Source organism: Ambystoma mexicanum, chromosome 9 (genome assembly GCF_040938575.1).
Source record: "Ambystoma mexicanum isolate Mex_15411 chromosome 9, UKY_AmexF1_1, whole genome shotgun sequence".
Classification (NCBI taxonomy): Eukaryota; Metazoa; Chordata; class Amphibia; order Caudata; family Ambystomatidae; genus Ambystoma; species Ambystoma mexicanum.
In genome coordinates, this window is record NC_090931.1 from 321,841,563 (window position 1) to 321,861,552 (window position 19,990).

The 19,990-nt window shown below is 44.4% G+C and overlaps 1 protein-coding gene across 3 annotated transcripts in view; it reads right to left on the reverse strand.

The window, feature by feature from the left end:
* Nucleotides 1–573: 573 nt before the first annotated feature.
* UBE2G1 (ubiquitin conjugating enzyme E2 G1) overlaps nucleotides 574–19,990 on the reverse strand; it is a 506,298-nt gene continuing 486,881 nt past the window's right edge. For all 3 annotated transcript variants that reach the window (XM_069614725.1, XM_069614726.1, XM_069614727.1), the window contains one exon: nucleotides 574–1,649. The gene's annotated coding sequence lies outside the window, so the exon portion shown is untranslated. The remainder of the gene's footprint in view (nucleotides 1,650–19,990) is intronic.

A 19,990-nucleotide genomic window follows, 5' to 3' on the forward strand; every position in this document is an offset into this window, starting at 1 on the left:
TGGAAGCGGATTGTGACACGTAGGGTTTGTGGAGTGCATGAAAAAGCCTGTCTAAAGTGACATTCTTTAGGCTCCAGCCTCCAGTGCTGGCTTACCAAACTAGTGGGGAAAGAACAAGGAGGAGGTGTCCAAATATATAAAAACATTGAACAAACAAACCTATACTGACCGCCACTTCCCAATTTCTGGGTACCAGGAAAACTAAACTATGCTTAAAGTCATAGCCACAGAATTTCCACATGAAATTTTAAAAACATACTAAATACTTTGTTCTAGAAAAGAAAATGCTTGGAAAAGTGAATGTACATATGTAGATTCCCATCCTGGTGAATACAATCTATGCGGTTGAAAGTCTGTGCTTATTAATAGATGTAATCCTTTATCCCTGGTTGATATTACTTGCCTTTAACATCAAAAAAGAAAAGTAAAATCCAAAGTATCTGTTCCCAAAGCAGAAAGCAATGAGATTTTCAGAAAATTAAATTAAACCTTTGTTGTAGCTTTCAAGCAGTTACTTATGGTTTTGGTCTTGTGGCATTCAGATTAAGGCCATCAATAAATGTGGAAACAGGGTATTGGAAAAAAATTATATTTTGGAAGAACTCACTACAGAAGGTGACAACATTCCAAAATTAAATTACATGAAAATATACATCGCAATTTTTTCTTTGTACATTACGTGAGTAAAACCTGCAGGCGGAGAATAAAATGTCAAAACAGGGAGTCTGGGATAAAGGAGAGGGGGGGCATAATTATTTTAAATATCAAACTCCATGTCATTCATTTGAAACAAAAATAAAACTGCATGTCTTGTTTACTGAAATTCAATTCCTTGAACCAGACAAGTGAAAAAGACCAAATATATTGAAAAGCTCAGATGAGAAGTCGGATTCCTAATATTAGCAAAGAGAACTTGGCCAATGCATAGCCATCTAAAAACAAAGCAGGTTTAAAGTTTTTCTTGTTAGCCACGCCTGTAATTGCTAAGCCCAAGCAAGCGCATGTGTGACCGAGTAGAACAGACAAAAATCACCCAGTGACAAATCCTGCTGTTAAAATCAAGCCCTTTCTTTTTTCATATTCATCGTAAACACGAGAGCAAACACTGGAGACAGAGGTTATATAGAAAGGTTGAGGTGCAGTGCAGCAAAGGTGTATATCAAGTTGCTACTTCGCAACTGAGGTTTACTTAGTGAAGGACTGTGGAAATCACAATAAGTTACCAATGCCAAACCCGTATTCTAATTTGAATCAGACATGCTTCAGAGGATATTATCAAACAACCTTTGAGTGAAGGGGTAAGGAAAACTGCTAAAATTGAGAATTTACATGATTCTTATCCTAACTGAGAACTTCATTTGGTTCAAGATGTATAAGCAGATGTACATGAGCTGTAAATATATTATCCAGACTGCTGTGCTATGTACAGATCTTTACAATTCTTCCTGAAGGTTAAAGCAGTTCATTAGAATCTGAAATGCAAAATCATCTTAAATTGGCACTTGTAAGGCTCTTTTCAGCCATTCATAACTGGCATGTTTTATTGCAGCCCACAGCCAGCTAGCATTTGTCAACTTGTTATAATGGAAGTCCAGCAATAAGTGGGTAGAATGCAGGAAAAAACAGTGCCACGTTTCTCCACTGAGGACCTAAAAGAGAAAAACAATATTTTAGCCGTCCATAATTAACTGCATTAATTAACCTTTCAATTTGACATAATATTAATTTCCCAAAATGCACACAAAGCAAATGTTCATTTACTTTTTAGTTCCAACTTTCCATTTCTGTTGAAACCCATGTAGAGTTTTTACTTCCCCGAATATGGGACCATGCCAATTATCCTAAAGTCACCAAATGGACAATGTGACTCAAGATGAAACTGCAAAACAGTGGTACTCGTTAATTGTAGCTGCAATTTAGACTCTTTAAAAGGCAATAAAACCAGATTAAAAATACCTATTTTTAGCTACATAGATTTGACAATAGCAGTCATAGAATATAGGAAAAAAGAAGTTACAAACCTTTATTAATGCTAGGATTCAAGCCTTGTTCTGAGCTCATCTTGAAATAACAGGAGTCGGGCTGGGTCATAAAAAACGTTTCACACATTAATATTCCTGTACATTGCATGTAAGCTTCGCCTCATCTCAGCTATCCTTCATAAGGAATGTTAGTTGAAAATAAGGGCTGTCGATTAGGATGAATGAATATGGATTAGATTTAACTGTATTCTCCAATGCACTTCATTGCTTTAGCATTCCAATTCAGAGACCCTGATGCCATTTTTCCAATGTCTCATGCAGTAACCAGCTGACGTATAATGCTGTCGAGATAGGCATTTATATTGCTCTTATATTCATGGTTATGACTTTTGATATTCATGAAATTATGTTTGATAATTACTTTTGGTTCTTGGTTTTATTGTCCATGTGAGGATTGCTTACTCTTTAAGTGTAGTTTTAATGCATTTTTAGAATGCCTGCTGCTACTACCTCATTATGGCTACGATTTCCGTTAGCCTGAAATCCAGCGATACGAATCTTGATAGAGCAATTGGTTAAAGTTGGCTAAAGATTTTCACGCAATTGTTTTTTCTCACAAAACATTTCGCCTAAACATATGTGATATTCATGAAATTATGTTTGTTAACACTTTATGCTATTAATGGTTTTTGTTTTGACGGGAGATGTGTTTTTGTATTTTTAAGATGCCGATGTTCTTAACTATTGCTTACTTTTATGATGGTTATTACTATTTATATGTATGTACTATGTATACCCATAAGTATCTCAGTTAATTGTATTGTTTAGCAATCCCTCACATCTCCCCAGGAAAGTCGCATTGTTTGCATTGCTGCAGTGTTTAAAACTAGGCCTTTTCCGTACCTTTTAGGAAAGTCGAATCTGGGTATTTTTGCATTGCTTCTGTGCCCAAAACGAGGCCTCTGACTCTTCTGGGAGGGTTGAATCCGGTTTCTCGTAGTGCGTTGTGTCCCCTCCCCCCTGTCCTCGCTGGTACTGTGTTCCAATGTGGCACGTTTCCTGCGTGTGCCTTCTGTGTGAACCCCCCCCCCGCCTTCAGTGCTTCATGTGCTGTGTGGCTCTGGGCTGTGATTCCCCCTCACTCACTCACTCTCCCCTCTTGCCTCCTCACACACACTGGTGCTCTCAATCTCTCCTATCCCTCTCACTAAGTCCATCGCTGATACCTACACCAGCGCTTCCTCCGGACAGACTCACTGACATCCTCCGTCGTTCCCTGTCCAGACCTATGGACCCCTCATATGGTCTCTGTTCCTCTCCTCTCCCATTAATGGTGGCACCTGGTGGGAGGCCCTCGTGGCCCACTTCCATTCCTCCAAGACCATCATCAATGTCTATTTAAATGGTACCGTCATGGTCTAGGGCCTTCAGCCCAATCTCCTCCTCCTTGATAGGCAGCTCCTGCGTCTTATCAACTTTCTCCCTTCTCCCGTTACTCCTACCACCACACTGGCACCTCCATCCTCCTCTGCTCCAGCACCACTCTCTGGCGCCTATGCCACTTGCGTCTACTGCCTCTGCCGCTTCCGTTGGGTGTACCTCACTCCTGTACCCCACCCGAGAAGTCTTTCAAAAGTGGCAACCTGCTCCACGTCACTACTCTCAACTCTCGCTCTGGTGTCAAACACTCCTCTGACATCTGCCGCATCCTCAAAGACCTTTACCTGGATGTCCTCACACTCACTGAGACTTGGATCACGGCCAGCTCTGTCACACGTTTTGACACTTCCTCCCGGAGGACTACAAGATCCTCTCTGAGCCCAGAAGCAACCAGCCCAGAGGTTGAGAGGCCCTAGTCTTTCCTGTGTGGGTCCCTGCTTGTCATTCCTATGCAGGCCTATTCCTCCTTGAATGCCTGGTCTGCAGGCTTTCCATCTCTCCTGGCCTCTCTCTGGCTGTGGCCACCATCTACAGCCCACCTGGTCAGATGCCCCTCTTCCTTTCAGAATGGTCTGACCACTCCTCTTCTCTCCTTACCTCTACCTCTCAACTTCTCCTCAGAGACCTCAACATCCACCTGGATGCTTCCAATCTCTCCTCCGGGCTCTTCTGCAACCTTTGCGACTCTCTCCCGCTCCATTCTACCCTCTGGTCCGATACTCTGCCGACACAATTTGGATGTTCTCATCTCTTCAGACATCCCCCTCTCTAACCCTCTTACTACTGCTCTTTGACTGACTACTTTCTGCTCTCCTCCCACTTGAAACCTCTTGTCCCCCAGGTAAGGCCCTCCCCAGCACTGTCGCCCTCCTTCTCAGTCATTCGGCCCATGAAGCGAGTGTCAGTGGCTGCCTTTGCCTCAACTTACTCTGCTCCGCCCACTCCAACAGCTGGCTCACACCATGGGAGCCCTCTCAAACATGCATCTTTCCATCTCCTACCCAATGGACATCCTTGCCCCAGTCATGAGAATCCGTCTGAAGCCCACCTCCAAGTACAACTTTTGGTATCACTCCGACCTCGCCACCCTGAAACGCAACTGCAGGGTGGCTGAGACAGAGGGCTTCGGGCGCAACCTCTGAAACTGGCCTGCCTCCTGCTCCAAAGGCAATACATACTCTTCTCCAAGAAAATGGTCCATATCCAAACCTGCGTTTCTGCAGCCCCAAACATGGCTGACATCTTTAAAATCTGCAAGGAACTGGCCAATCCTACTGCAGTCACCACCTCTCCTGTTCCCTCCAGGCGCTCAGTACAGCCTTGGCGTCTCACTTCACCACTAAAACTCAGGACTACCTGTCCTCGCTTTCCTCCCTCCCTCTACCTCTCCCAGGCCCCCTTTGGCCACCTCTCCCTCTCTTCCTCTCCGACAACACCCAATGATGTTTCCAGACAAGTCCGATCAATTAAAGTGTCATCCAAGCAGGTGCTCCCCTGCTCTGGCAGAACTATTAAGGACCACGTTTCCACCCACGCACTAGCTTTGTCCGATTTCTGCAATCATTCTTTTGCCATGGATTCTTTCACCTCTCTCCTCAAGCAATCCCAGTGCACCCTCTCCTAAAATAGCCTTCAGCTGATCCTACCTTTCCGGCAAACTACTGCCCGATTTACATCACTCCTTTCCTGGGCAGATTCCTGGAAAAGGTGGCCATCGCCCATCTTACTCTACACACTGAATGTGTTGGTAATATCCATGACCATCAGTCTGGCTTCAGAGCAAGCAAAGGCAAGAAAACTGCTCTCAACACCCATGAAGATCTGCTCTTTAATCTGGATTCCAGCTCTCCCTCGGTCATCATCCTTTCCCTTTCCTCTGCTTTTGATACAGCAAATCACGCCACCCCTATTAATCGACTCCGTGAGAACCTGGACATCACGGATCAGGCCCCGACTTGGCTGACCTTCCTCCTGGACCAACCCTCCCAGATCCAACTTGGGTCAGTTCTCTCCACCACCTCTCTCCACATGTGGTGTCCCCCAGGGCTCTCTATCCTCCCACCCTTTCTCTTCAATGTCCATCTGGCCCCTTTGACCCATCTGATCTCCACCTTCTCTTCTAGCTTGCAGTGTTATGTGGATGACTCCGCTCTCTTTCAGGCTTCCCTCAGTCTCTTCTCCTTCCTCGCTCATTCCAGAATGTCTATCCGTGATTCAGGATTGGTGCGCCTTCAAAGATCAATGCCTTAATGCCAGTAAGACAGATCCTTCTCATTGGGACCCCTGCTCCCTCTTTCCCTCTCACTCTGGCCGCCCTCGTTGGGCCCTCTTCCCCTCGCCGATCTGTGAGGCAAAAAACATTGGTGTCATCTTCGACTCCACTCCCTCCTCACATCACGGACCTTGCCAAGAAGGCCCACTTCCAACTGCACTTTCTCAGATGTTTTCTACCTCCCACGCCACCCCCCCCCCCAGAAGCTCACTGTCTCCAGAGCCCTCGTTCTCTCTAAGCTGGACTACTGCAACAGCCTCTTTCTCAATCTCCTAACTCCACACTTTGCCCCCTGCAACTAATCCAAAGCAAGACTGAGACTTATCCTTTGCCTCAAGCCCAGGGACCGCATCTCTCCTGCCCTGAAATCTCTCCACGGGCTCCAAGTGGCAGCAAGGATCAAGTTCAAGGTCCTCTGCATTGTGCACAAGGCTTTCTGGGGCCAGAGGCCCCACTATATCCTACTTGCTCTGCCTAAATACATTTTTTCTAGCGCCCTTCGCTCAGCCTCAGCTACCGCTAACTCTGAAGGTAACACGCTTATCCAAGCAGAGAGTGGGATGTAGCTCTCTGTTGGCGTTTCCCTCTGGAACGGCCTCCTTGCCCCACTCAAACTTGAGCCAGACCACCTGAAGGTCTGGAAGCAGCTTGAGACCCTCCTTTTCTCCTCTGCCTTCTCTCTCGCTTCCTTGCAATCCTACCTGTCTGTGGCGCCAACTGGTGCCTGGTACCATAAGTCTCACTGGGTACCAGCTCATCCATGGCCAGTCTTCCTTGCACTGCCGCCTGGCCTACTGCACACTTAGGAACTGTAACTGTAACCCCTACAGCCGCCCTGCCTCTGCACTTACCCAAAGCTGCGCTGCCCTAGCCGCACTTACTCAGAGCCATGCTGCCCTGATCGCACCCCCCCACCTTTCCCTTGCACCCCCCCTCTTGCTCTTCCCACTGCACTTCGCGTCGCTCTATCACAATCCGAATGTCACAAGGCCTAGTAGGATTGTCTCGTCTACCCTCCCTGCTGTTGTTAACACTTGTGTGAGGTGTGTTATAAATACCATATCATATCACATGTATTTATATGCTTTTAGGGCAGTATGCTGAAATAAAGCAATATTGAATTAATATTGCCAAGACAGCACATGAGTGCGACAGGACCCAGACCTGAAGCAAAAGGAATCCTGTGGTACAAATGGCACTGTTGCAACTGCCAGTTTCTTGGATACTTCCTAGTCCGCTTTATAGTTAACATTCAGAGTCAACCGTGGGAAGGGGGCAGGAAAGAAATCTGCAGAGTAAAGTATCAGTCAGACGCAGCGTTGCACAACTTTTTCATTCTGATGGATACCATATCATGTATAGTTTTAGCATTTAAAGATTTCTCGAGCAATGGCCAAGATAATTTAGGGGAGCTTGGATACACCCCAATAAAAGATGAGTTTGCTCAAACATCAGTCTAGACAAATGCTTAGCAAAAAGATGGAAGGACTAAGCAGACCATCGTCCTTGTTATTTTAATTTATTGCGTTTATGGTTTACAATTAAACCTTACACAAGTAAAACATAAGTCATAAAACAATTCACCTGCAATTATATACAAAAAAATAAAAAGAAATAGCATGCAACATTAAAACATTCCAAAAGTGCCCCATGTTTACCCACGCGACACACTCTTATCACAATATAAATATCAAATACCAGATTCTTTTTTACCTCAAGTTAATCCTATCAAAGTGCAAAAGTGCCAAGATCAGTGCAATGGAGTTTACGTTAAATCTTTCCCATAAACACTCACTCAATATAAACTAACTATTCACAAAGCGACCAAAAGAGTGTTCAAGTTATTCAACTATACACAGTATAAAATTAAGTGCTTTAAAGGAGAGTTCCGGGACTTTTTTTTTTATTGTCCCTACGGTTCGGCCATGTGTTTTTAAGCATAACTCGGTAGATCGTAGAAAACTTTCCTATGGACCTTACCCGACTTTTCGTCCATTAACGCACTCGAAATCAGCCGCCATTTTATGATAATCCTATCACTTGCCGCATCGCCCTGGCTCACCTGCTTTTGCGGCACTAAATCAAATCCCCCGCCCCCGAGGCTGACATCAGCAGACGCGTACCGCCCATTTCCCAACGCCAAAGCACGTTTCATGTCAACAATCGCTGCGCCTCAGCTAATGAAGTGTCGCCATGGAAACGGCAGGACGCCTCTTTCCTCAATAAGTATAAACACACCGTTTCACAACACACAGCAGCAGATTTTCGATTCCATTACTCTCGCTGTGTTACTTTGAGTATTCTGTGACTCGTTTCTGTGCTCTGGTCAGCTACCTTCGTTGATTGTAGCCCGTGTGAACAGATACCAGTACCACCGCTATAAATTATTTTACTTTCTTTACCACACAATGGCTACAATAATGCCGTATATGTACGAGCCCGAGTACACCGAGGAAGAACTACTGGAAAGGCAAGCACGCGAAAACGATGGGGATTCGGACGGCAGTTGGGAGGACCAGTCAACGGATGAAGAGCCTGGACCATGTCGCATGGACGGCGTCTCCACCTGGTGCACGTGCAATCGGTGCGACCTAATGCCAACTGAGGAGAACTGCTGCTGCCGTGAAAATTCCGGGTGCTTGGCCTACATTTCGGAAGGCGAGCCAAGTCCGCAATGCATCACCGAGCTGCCAGAGTTCAGGGAAGCCTGCCTCTCACGGACAGTGTTGAGGATGATGATGGTGCTTATGCACGAACTTTGCGGCACTGTTCGTCCGCGTAATCCGAGTAACGAGTAAGTATACTCTGGTTGTGATGTCAGTGATGCCACTACTATTTCATGGTCGTCTCCCACATATAAAACTACATCTACATATCATTCGAATGCATGTAAATTGGTTCCATGTTGTGCATTTTCTAGATAGAATTTTTTTCAAAGCAGAATGACATTTTTGTACCTGAATCGACAGTGATAAGAAAGTTGTCATTTTAATACAGTTTGCATCTTTCATTTTCACAGGTGGTACAGGCTGGTGGCCTATCGTTGCTTCACTTGGTGGCTTCACGGGAGGCTCAGACATCGCGTTCGGAGAGTAATACCTGCCTGTGCGGTACTTGCCATTAGACAACATTTCCCCAGCGACAGTGGACAATACCGCGGCTTTTCCCGGGATGTGCTGCAACCGCAACTTTACAATGTGTAATGTTTATTATTTATGTTCAATTGAAATTAAGATCTAAAATAAAACCCAACATATATTTTAACAATGGTTGTTTTGATTTTTTAAATGAATCTAGTGTGTCTCCATTGAATAGTCTTCCTGTGCCTTGTCTTGTCACACCACATGTCTCCGGCCAGCATCCTCCCTCACGCTGGCCGCCCACCTTCAATCCACATAACCGTTGAACCCATATGCAGCAGACATACATATGTTATTTTGCGGGTTGGCATCAAGCCTCCCGGCCTTGCCTCCTCCCCCAAAAATACTTACCACACCACTTTGTTCAGGGTCTCCAGGGTGAACTGCACCCATATATTCTCCTGGGAGGCTGAGGTATTTATAAACTCACCCCCCTGCCTTCCATGTACTAGATCCTGCAGCCTGCCTCTTACATGCAGTTAGATGGCCTCTCCTTGGTGAGGCCCTACGGCAAACGAGTCTTGTCTGCACGACCACCGCCCCAATCCCCCCCCGCCCTATCAAAGGCAGTTCGCACTGGGGTACTTGCGCTGGCAAGTGGAGCTGTCAGGGAGCGATAAAGGCCAAGAGGTGCCAAAGACCATGTACACTTCAAAGTGGTCTATAGAGCATGGGTTGTTGTTCCCATGTCTACCGCCAGACCCCGTGTCTCCTGCCAAGCATCTCCCCTCACGCTGGACGGCCCCCTGCAATCCACATAAGTGTGTCTCCATTCACGAGTCTTCCTGTGTCTTGTCTGCACGACCACCGCCCCAATCCACCCCCCGCCCTATCAAAGGCAGTTCGCACCGGGGTACTTGTGCTGGCAAGTGGAGCTGTCAGGGAGCGATAAAGGCCAAGAGGTGCCAAAGACCATGTACACTTCAAAGTGGTCTATAGAGCATGGGTTGTTGTTCCCATGTCTACCTCCAGACCCCGTGTCTCCTGCCAAGCATCCCCCCTCACGCGGGACGCCCCCCTGCAAACCGCATAATGCCACGACATATACACGTCATTCATTCACAAACACACCCCTGTTTCGAATTCTTTATAACCCACTTCATATTTCTAATGAGAACTTCTTTGCGCTTTGCTAGTCAACCCGTGAAGGTGCTGGTTGTCTGCTCTTCGTCTCTGTGAACTTCCGTGACCACTTTGAGCAAACTCATCAGTTTGCAACCTGTGAACTGCTCCCTGTTCTACGACAAGAAACTACTCTGATCCCTGCATCTAACTGTTTGCTCGTCAAGGTAAGGCCATGTACCATACTCATTTTGCGTCCAATTTCTTTTCGTTCAAGACAGTACATGCAAGGAACTAGTCACATGTTCTGAGTTTAGTCAAATTATTTTTGTATTTTTTTAAAGTTATTCAAATACTTATCCGCATGTGAATAACGTGTATAGTTCCAAGAACCAAAACATACCTTGCATTGAACCTTTTATGTATTTAATTTTTTAACACATTGGTATTCATAGAGAATTGTTGATCTTTACTTTTCAGAACTTTCCACAATGCCTGCCTGTTCCATTGGCGGTTGTCCTTCGAAGACCCATAATAAATCTGAAGGTACTATAATGCATGTTTTCCCTAAGACAATAGATCAGATAAGAGAATGGGTCCGATATTGCGGATATCCACCCTCTGAGCTTGAAAGTAGAGTCCTAGAAGTCTTTGCGGACAAGAGGGGTGATCGATACCGCATCTGCAGCAGGCACTTTACCTCTGACATGTACTCCACATCATTGCTAATAAAGAAGAACACACCGCGAGCGAGGCGAAAATTGCTCTCAACCGCTATTCCCACTCTATTCGTCCACATCCCTCCACTGGTGAGTCAAGTTTACGTATTTATCTCTCGGCCTTGCGGTAGTGTGTAGCATTAGCTAACAATAATTTCCCCATTTATGTATCCACTCAATATGAAGGCGGAAGATTCTCCATCCGTGTCGTTATTGCAGTCATCAGCCACTTCAAGCGCCTATCGGATAATCTTACTTGGCTATTCTGCCACTGACTTGTTTTAGGCATGTAAATCAATAGTTTTAATTTATCGTGTAATTATTTTACCTAATGGTACACCCTTGTACTCGTCCTCTAGTCTTTGTTTTCAGTTATAATTATTGTTATCCAAAATAATTCAAGTACTGTCTTTCAGGGAGATGCTGAGGAGTCCAACGTATTGACGACTACCGTTGATGTCACTCAGATGCTCGAGGTACGTTTCAGGACAGTTCCATCGATGGAGATCATCAGATCTTGCATTCTTGTAGCGTGATTGTTACACACAATGTTTCTTTCGTTTTTAGCCATTGATATGTCCTTCTGTCGTCGCCCTCCTATGTGTCTTCTTTTTTCAATATTGTGTTCATTACTAATGAAAGTCCTATGTTTCAGGGAGTCGATGGAGCATTAGTCCAAGAAGAAGGGGGAGCGTGCAGTTACGGGTCGGCGCAACAGCTTGCAGAAGTGTGCACCGCAGTTACATCGTCCCTTGATGTTCTTATGCATTTCGAGGTATGGATACTGACAGTTCGATGAAGCGAAATCATATGACGTGATTACATCCGCTATACTTCCTTCTTTATTAACGCAAGTACTATGTTTCAGGGAGATGACGGAGCTTCTTCTACAAGAACATCACCCCTAGTAGTTGATGCAGATTTCTGGGTGGTGACACTTCCAACGATCGAGCAAATCGAATCATATTTAGATATCCATTATTTATTTTAGACAACTGATCATTTGTGCAGGTCTATTTAGATGAGCCGTTCACGCCTGCACAAACTTTCTGTTCTTTTTATCAAAATAGAAAACCATACTAATGCAATTACTGTGTTTCAGGGAGTCACTGAAGCATCATCTTCAATAATATCATCAATGGAAGTCTATGAGGAGCCCGAGGTATGGATCTTGACAGTTCCATCTAACTAGATCAACAATGCGTGAATAATTGTCGTTTGAATGTTCTACACAAAGCGTTTATTCGTGTTTTGCTATTGAGAAGTACGTGGGTATTGGTCCCCAAGTACATTTTGTGTTTTCGATATTATTATACATACTAATGAAAGTTCTATGTTTCAGGGAGTCCATGGAGCGTCAGTGCGTGATGGATGTGCTTATCAGGAAAACATAGTTGTTGCAGCGCAAAAGGAAGTGGAGACATGCACACACGAGTCGGAGCAACAGCGTCCTGATGTTGAAGTTCGAGGCAAGAAAGTTTCAAAGAAAAGAAAGCAAAAGAAGGTTAGTGTCCTGGTCACTAAATTATGTTGTTTTTCACTGTTAATAGTTCAATACTGTAAGTTGTGTTTAAACTGAACAACCCTTTTCCAATCTGTCCTCTAGTTGCGAGTGGGTGTACGAACTAGATCTACACAGACAGTGAAGCGAACGAGAGATGTTGCTTGTCAAACCTTTTGGCAGGGACTTGAGACTGGAGAAGCATCGTGCCAATGGGAAGAATATGAAGTGATTGACAACGGAGCTATACCACCACCAGCCATTGATAGTGAATGTCCTCCTGGTAGTTCGGATGCAGTCGGAGATCAATTCACAGAATCCACACCTGCAAAAACTAAGACGGCGAGAAAGTTGAAGAAATTGTTTTATTCACCCATCGCCGGAGAAGGAACAGATGTTGCAATGGAAGAGAATGAAGTAGACGACAATGAAACACCATCAATATCACTGAACATAGCGGAAGACGATATCAGAGATTCTACCTTTCATGTGAGTGACATGTCCTCAACGTTACAGGCCGAACCAGCTGGGATGCAGAGTGACAGTATAAGGAAAGAGGCCAAATTCATTGTATTCGATAGTTGTTTGATTGATATTATTATTCGGATTAAATGTGGGCATTTGGTAGGTGGGGAAGTATGTGGGGAGCCATTGATTAATGTGACTCGTGCAATTCGAGGCACTAACCTTAAAATACATGCCACCTGTACAAAATATCATCCTTTCACATGGTCTGCACAACCTATGCTGGGACAACTGCCAGCAGGCAATCTACTTTGTGCAGCGGCTGCACTTTTTAGTGGTTCAAGTTTTAAAAAATTAGAGTCTTTCTTTCAGTTTGTGGGAATCCATTTCATTGCGAAAACTCAGTTCTACAAATACCAAACCGATTATCTATTTCCAGCCATTAGCGAAGCTTGGAGAATGGAAAAAATGTCTATTGATAGTACATTCGCGGGCAAACGGTTCAGGCTAGCCGGTGATGGACAGTGCGACAGCCCAGGATTTTCAGCCAAGTACTGCACCTACCACTTTCAGGACATGAAAAGTGAGTTCGGTGGTCGTGCAGGTGTCACAAAGTACATCCTCAGTGGCCATGGAGAAAGTTGGCTTTGTAGCATCATTGCAAGAACTACAATCGCGGGGAATGGTGATCGACCTGATAGCCACGGACAGACACGTTTCAATTGCCAAGACAATGAGAGAACAGTACAAAAATATAAATCACCAATTTGACGTTTGGCATCTTGCAAAATCAATCAATAAAAAATTGTCGGCTGCAGGTAAAAAAAAAGAATTGCAAGGTATTTCACAGTGGTCCAAGTCAATCAGCAACCATCTTTGGTGGAGCTCAAAAACATGTGGAGGGTCGTTGGAAATTCTACTGGAAAAATGGCGGTCAGTAATGCCACACTGTACGAACGTTCACCGATGGAACACGAACCAACATTTCCACAATTGTGAACATGGCCATTTGTCCACAGAGGAGGCACGGAAGAAGAAGTGGTTGATTCCTTCATCACCCACTCACAAAGCCATTGAAAAGATTGTATTTGATAAAACTATAACAAAAGCTTTGAGGGGACTCACGGAATTCTGCCACACAGGAGATTTGGAGGTGTTCCACAATATGTGCCTAAAGTACAGGCCAAAACGATTGCATTTTGGCATGGAGGGCATGATAAATCGGACTCTTTTAGCGGTCTTGGCACATAACCATAATGTTGGCCGTCAACAAAGTAGGACGACCGGAACTTTAGGGACGCTTCGCTACAATAAGGCCTTCACTAAAAGAAGTAAACAATGGGTGATCAAACCAGTGTTTGAGGATATGCAATATGAGTTTATTGAGAAACTTATTGTTGACGTCCTAGATAGGCACATAAATGGAGTTGTGAACGAACCTGTGCAGGGGACAACTGCATTGCCACCCAACATTGCATCTGTTCCATGTCCACCTAAAGAAGAACTCATTGAGAAATACACATCACGGTTTAAATGATTGTAATTTGATTGTCTGTTCTCTCAAGTCTCCTCATGTCGCAGGCCCATTGAATATGTGTATCTAGCCAACCTTGTTCATTTGCGCATTAAATTAAACCAAACAGTAATATAAATCATTTTTCAATAAATATAGAATCTCTCCGTATTTATGGTTCTGTGTGGCTGCAAAGCACGCAGACAAAATGCAAAGATGGAGTGTAAATTTCAAGTCCTGTGAGAATGCCTTACACTGAATGTAGCTAACTTGGAATGTGTGCTCGTTCGAAGTGAAGGTCAGCTGCTTTGATTTTTTCTCGGGTGCCAGAATGGCCCACGACTCAGAATAAGGTTCTATTGTATTTTGACCTTGACAGGCCTGGACCACGTAAGAAACGATAATGAATATAATTTCAGAAACGAAAGCCATTTCATGTTCGTTCATTAGAAGAAATAACGTCGGCATAGAAGGAGTGGTATTTCGGGGCTGCCCTACGCACAGACGCAATGGAAAATGCAAATATAATGTAAGTAACTCTTTAGATGAGTTTATACCGCAATTTAATTACTATACAGTTGCTTTAAAGACGGGTTAAGTTGTACTTGTTCGTTCTATGTGGCATGTTGTTTTGTACCGCGCACTATCTTGGGGAGAACCGTCTACTTGGCCCCCTTCCCGCCCCTACCTGCAAGGCTAAAAACCTCGGGGTCATCTTCGACTCCACACTCTCCTTCTCTCCTCATATATCTGACGTCTCTAAGAAGTCACACTACCAGCTGCACCTCCTCAGAGGTATTCTTCCCTTCCTCTCCTTCCCCCAGAAGCTCACTGTCTCCCGAGCCCTGGTTCTCTCTAGGCTGGACTACTGTAACAGCCTCTATCTTAATCTGCCTGCCTCCACTCTCCGCCCTCTGCAACTTATCCAGAACAGAACTGCGAGACTTGTCCTTGGCCTCAAGCGGGCCCTTTTTATTTATTATTTATTATTTATTATTTTATTACGCTACTTACCTTGTACTGCACTTCCCCCCCACCTCCTCTCCTTGCACTTTCTCCTTTTCCCCTTACCTCTGCACTTGCGCGATCTGAATGACACCTGGCCTAGTAGGATCGTTTGTCTGTCTTCCCCTTGTTCCCCTCCCTCCCTGCCTCGTCGCGCCTTGAAACACTTGTGTATAGGCGCGTTACAAATACCATATCATATCATATCATACTTTTACGGAAGCACCTCAAAACCTTTGCTTCTGCTTTCTCTCTCCCTCTCCCCTGCTACAACTGGTCCACTGTCTGCGATCTCGGTCCTGGGCCCTTCCACTCTCCACCTGCACTCCCTGTCAACCCCTGCACTGGGGGACTGTCTCAGTATCCTACAGCCCCCCTTGACGTATAAAACCCAGTTGCACTGTCCTAGCTATGAAATAATTTCCAGACCTAATATATAAAATGAATAATTTTAATAAAGATCTGATGGTGAGACTAATTTCCTTTTTTTATGTTTTTCAAATAGATACATCGTCCATTATTGTCTGTGTCACGAGTACCAGACACCGGCGGATGGCTTCTATAATCGCCAGTTGCTTCTCCGCGTGAACAACGTTAGCACCCTGACCATTTTGTGGGACGATCGCCAAGTACAAGTATGCCCTTACGCGGTACTAACGGCTAGATGCAACATACAGACCGTTGTGGTGCCCTAGTGCCTCGTTGTTGGAATAGCCATGCGATTATCAGTGCGACCGAAGAGCTTATTTTATCGTAAACCAACACCATGTCTACTGCACACGAACATCGCTTGCCTCAAGACAAAATATTTTGGATCGAGAGCAAATAAAAATTCATTTATCTAAGACCCTGTGTACAGCAAAGGAATATCGTGTGCCTCGAAACGAACTTTTCGGAACGTGAACAAATAAAAATGCAAATCGCTGAATATTCTCAAAACATTTGATGTCAAATAAATGTACTTTGCCTAATGTACAATCTTGCCGTTTGCTTTTAAACCACTGTTTCATATTCCGAATTGTGGCGCTGTATTGTGAGATGATCTAAGACCCTGTGTACAGCAAAGGAACATCGCTTGCCTCAAGACGAACTATTTTGGATCGAGAGCAAAGAAAAATGCAAATCGCTGAATATTCTCTAAACATTTGATGTCAAATAAATGTACTTTACCAAATTTACAATCTTGCGGTTTAATTTAAAAGTACAGTTTCATATTCCCAATTGTGGCGCGCTGTGTTGTTTGAGCTCATCTGTGTTGATTTCCTGGTTCTGTGTGGAGTCGCGTAGAAGACGCCTGGGCGCGTTTGGCTACGCAGCTCAGTCACGTCACGGATAGAGGCGGGGAATATGAATGTTTTGATCAAGTCTGTTTCAGGGGCGGGGGATTTGATTTAGTGCCGCAAAAGCAGGTGAGCCAGGGCTATGCGGCAAGTGATAGGATTATCATAAAATGGCGGCTGATTTCGAGTGCGTTAATGGACGAAAAGTCGGGTAAGGTCCATAGGAAAGTTTTCTACGATCTACCGAGTTATGCTTAAAAACACATGGCCGAACCGTAGGGACAATAAAAAAAAAGTCCCGGAACTCTCCTTTAAAGCCTCGATTTTTACCAGGCACAATCTACATTGTGTGGTCACATCACTTTTTTACTACACAACCTCAAATGATCTAGTGTCTAACAGATTAAAAGGAAAGCGCATAAAAACAGCTCTTGAATTTTGGGAGGGAATACTAATGTGGGTTGCTGGTAGTTCCAGCATATGCTTGTATTTTTGTATACACTGACAAGTCTTGCACTAGTCTAATTGTTGCACATTTGTTTATTTGTTTTTATTTACACATTTTCAAAAACCTCCAACAAGGAAATTCCCCCTATCCTTAATTTAGCCAAGTATTTCCACAACAGCATAGCATCGGCATTGAGTAAAACCAGGCCTAACTCAAAGCGGATCACCACCATTGGGAGTACTTTTGGGCATGGATATGACATTTCCAAATCAAACCCTCAATTAGGGTTAGCGCCAAATCAAACCCTCCATTAGGGTTAGCGCCAAAACAAACCCTCCATTAGGGTTAGCGCCAAAACAAACCCTCCATTAGGGTTAGCGCCAAATCAAAGTGCTGTGTGCGTTTCCAATCCATATAATGGTGCAGGAACTACTTTACTATCATAACATTTAAAAAAAGGCAACATTGTACATTTTCCATAACGGTACAAAAAATGCTTCATTTGAGAACTTGTGAGTCTCACTTTGCTTTTTAACAAAGCAAATAACCATTTCTTACTGGGCCTTGCAAGAACTGTAAAGGCCAAATACGATAGTTCTTCCACCTTTTCCAATTGTTGGTTTTGCAGCCACCAATTTGCACACCGTTTCTTCTTGCTAGCAATAAAATACAGTATTTTGGTTTTCTTTTTATCTATAATTAAATCATCTTGTATTGCAAAAGCTTGAAGGACTTTCAATCTTTGCAGCCTGACTTTTGTGCAATCAAGTAAAACAATGTCATCAGCATAGGATAGCCAAAACATATTTAAGGTACAACATATATCAACAACAATAACACCCACCTCTCTCCCTCCCCCGCCTCCCTTCCCCCTTATGCCACAGAACTCAAGACTACGAACATATAGCTACCAGTCTTTTGTAATCGACACAGAACTGCACTTTTAGAACATATTAAGGATACAAATGTAATGGGGGCACCATTGGAGCACATAGTCACTCTGCAAGTATTGGAGAACCGGGCCCCAGTCCAGTTGAAAGTTCTCAGTGGCTCCCTGCAGTTTACATGACATCCATTCCATACTTACAAAGTGCCATACCTTTCTAAGCCATTGGCGTTGTGTCGGGGGTGTGCCAAAACATTTTAATTTCAAAAATTTTGGACACGATAAAAGATGATTGTGCTAATCTCTCATCCAAATCGTGGGTGATGCAGAGCAGCCACACAAGATGGTGGCTCTCCTTTAACTCTCTGTACCATGCTGAAAGATACCGGCTGCAGGACCACCCATACATCGCAATTTGTGGGTGCAAGGAGTGGATTACCGCATCTCACTGTGTGGGACCAACGTGGAGCGAAGTCTCGTACAGTGCTAGCACAGCAGAGATCAGGTTGGTGTACTGATAGGCGGCACGACTGTCTGAGAACCAGCGGGTGCGAACCTGGGGTTCAATGCGAGTGGAGTGCTTGCCTCCCTTTGTGACCAGAGATGTTGGTGCCTGGTGAGTGGAGGGGCGCTCACTGTGGGATCTCAGTGGTGAGGAGGACCAGGCCCAGACTCAGCGCTTCTGGCAGCGATGCTTGCTACCATTAGCTGCTTGTGTGCATCATCTGTGAGGGATGCGCCTATTACAGAGCAGCTGCCCCCGCCCCCACACAGCGAGGTGAAGGTGGGGGTTTTTTATTTTGCCCGAGGAAAGGCTGCACAGGTGTTGTACTGGCAGAGTCACTGACATTTCTTGTAATAATGAGCTCTGGACGCCACAGTGATAGCTAGTTGGCTGAGGCTGGTAGTGAGGCCTGCACTACAATGACAGAAGGGGCTGGTCGAAAGAAGACAGGAAGCATGGATTGCTTTACCAAAGCAACCTCCAAGACCAACGAGGGCCACACCAGAGTGAGGCTGGGTTGGCTAGCCAACAGGTTCACCCTCTGCTGAAACCCTTCTGCAGCAGGTTTTGAGTCCATGCAAAAAGGGTATGTGGCAGTAAATTACAAACTTGATGGTATCACAGCGAATGTGTATCTGCTCTCAATTGGAAAAAGAAGTACAGAGAATCAAGGAGGCTTGGGAGAGGATCAGCTCTATTGAAGACAATATGCAACAAAAACTGCGGTCGCCACCCTGGTAAAGGATATGAAAAATGTTAGGGACTTTTACTGAAGTTGCTGCCTGTGATAGAACTTGGAAAAGCCCATTTTAGGTGACAGGGTTACACCTCTTAGTTTAGGCCTGTACTACCCAAAGGTTTGGTAGCAATGGCTTAGCAGCCAGGTTTAGTCTAAGAAGGGAGAAAGGCTGTAGTGAGGCACAGTACCTAGAGCATACAGTTAGTTCAAGGAAACACTGACACTGGTAGTTGCATATAAATAGTGATTTATTTTATATACGCCAAGGTTGTAAAAGTTAAAGCAAGTACTATTCACACATTCATTTCACAGTAGAATAAGGAGGTAGCCTCTCTTACCTCCGGTACTGGTGCGCATTATAGATTAAAACAAACTTTAAATCAAATATAAAGCAATGCAAATTTATAGAAACTATTGATACTTAATAGCAAACAGTATATCAACTCTGGTACATCAATTATCCCTGCTTAATACTTTATATGGCTTGTTTCGCTCTCTTGTTAAGCATGTGTGTTCCCTCCTCTCTCAGGGGACCAGACACTTCTGGCTTTAAACGTTGGTTTCACTTCTTACCAAGTGTGCAACTCGTTCTCATTTGCTTCAAAGTCCCAGACCCCCTCTAAAATATATAATTATGTCACTTCAGGGTCTGTGAGACAGGCATGGTATCAAGAGAGACATACTCAAATGTAAGTTTTAAAACATTTAATAAGGCTCCTGGTTTGTTGGTATGCCTGACTGGCCTTTACTCTAAAGGGATGGTTCCCTTAAATGATGTTTCTAATGGCCGTTGTCAAAATAGTCCAAAATAAAAAGCCGGTCTGAGTCTAAACCTATGCTTGCCCTCGCGCTTTACAAAAGAATGTGCAAGAAAGTCTTTTGAAAAGGAAAAATAGTGTTTCAACAAAAATGGCAAAACCAAAGTTGGTTTCAGGTGGTTTTCTCAGCAGGTGGAATTTGGTCAATGTCATAATGAGGGGTTCACTGAACAGCGCTGTTCGTAAGACCTTATCCCCAGGGCCCTTACTGGGAT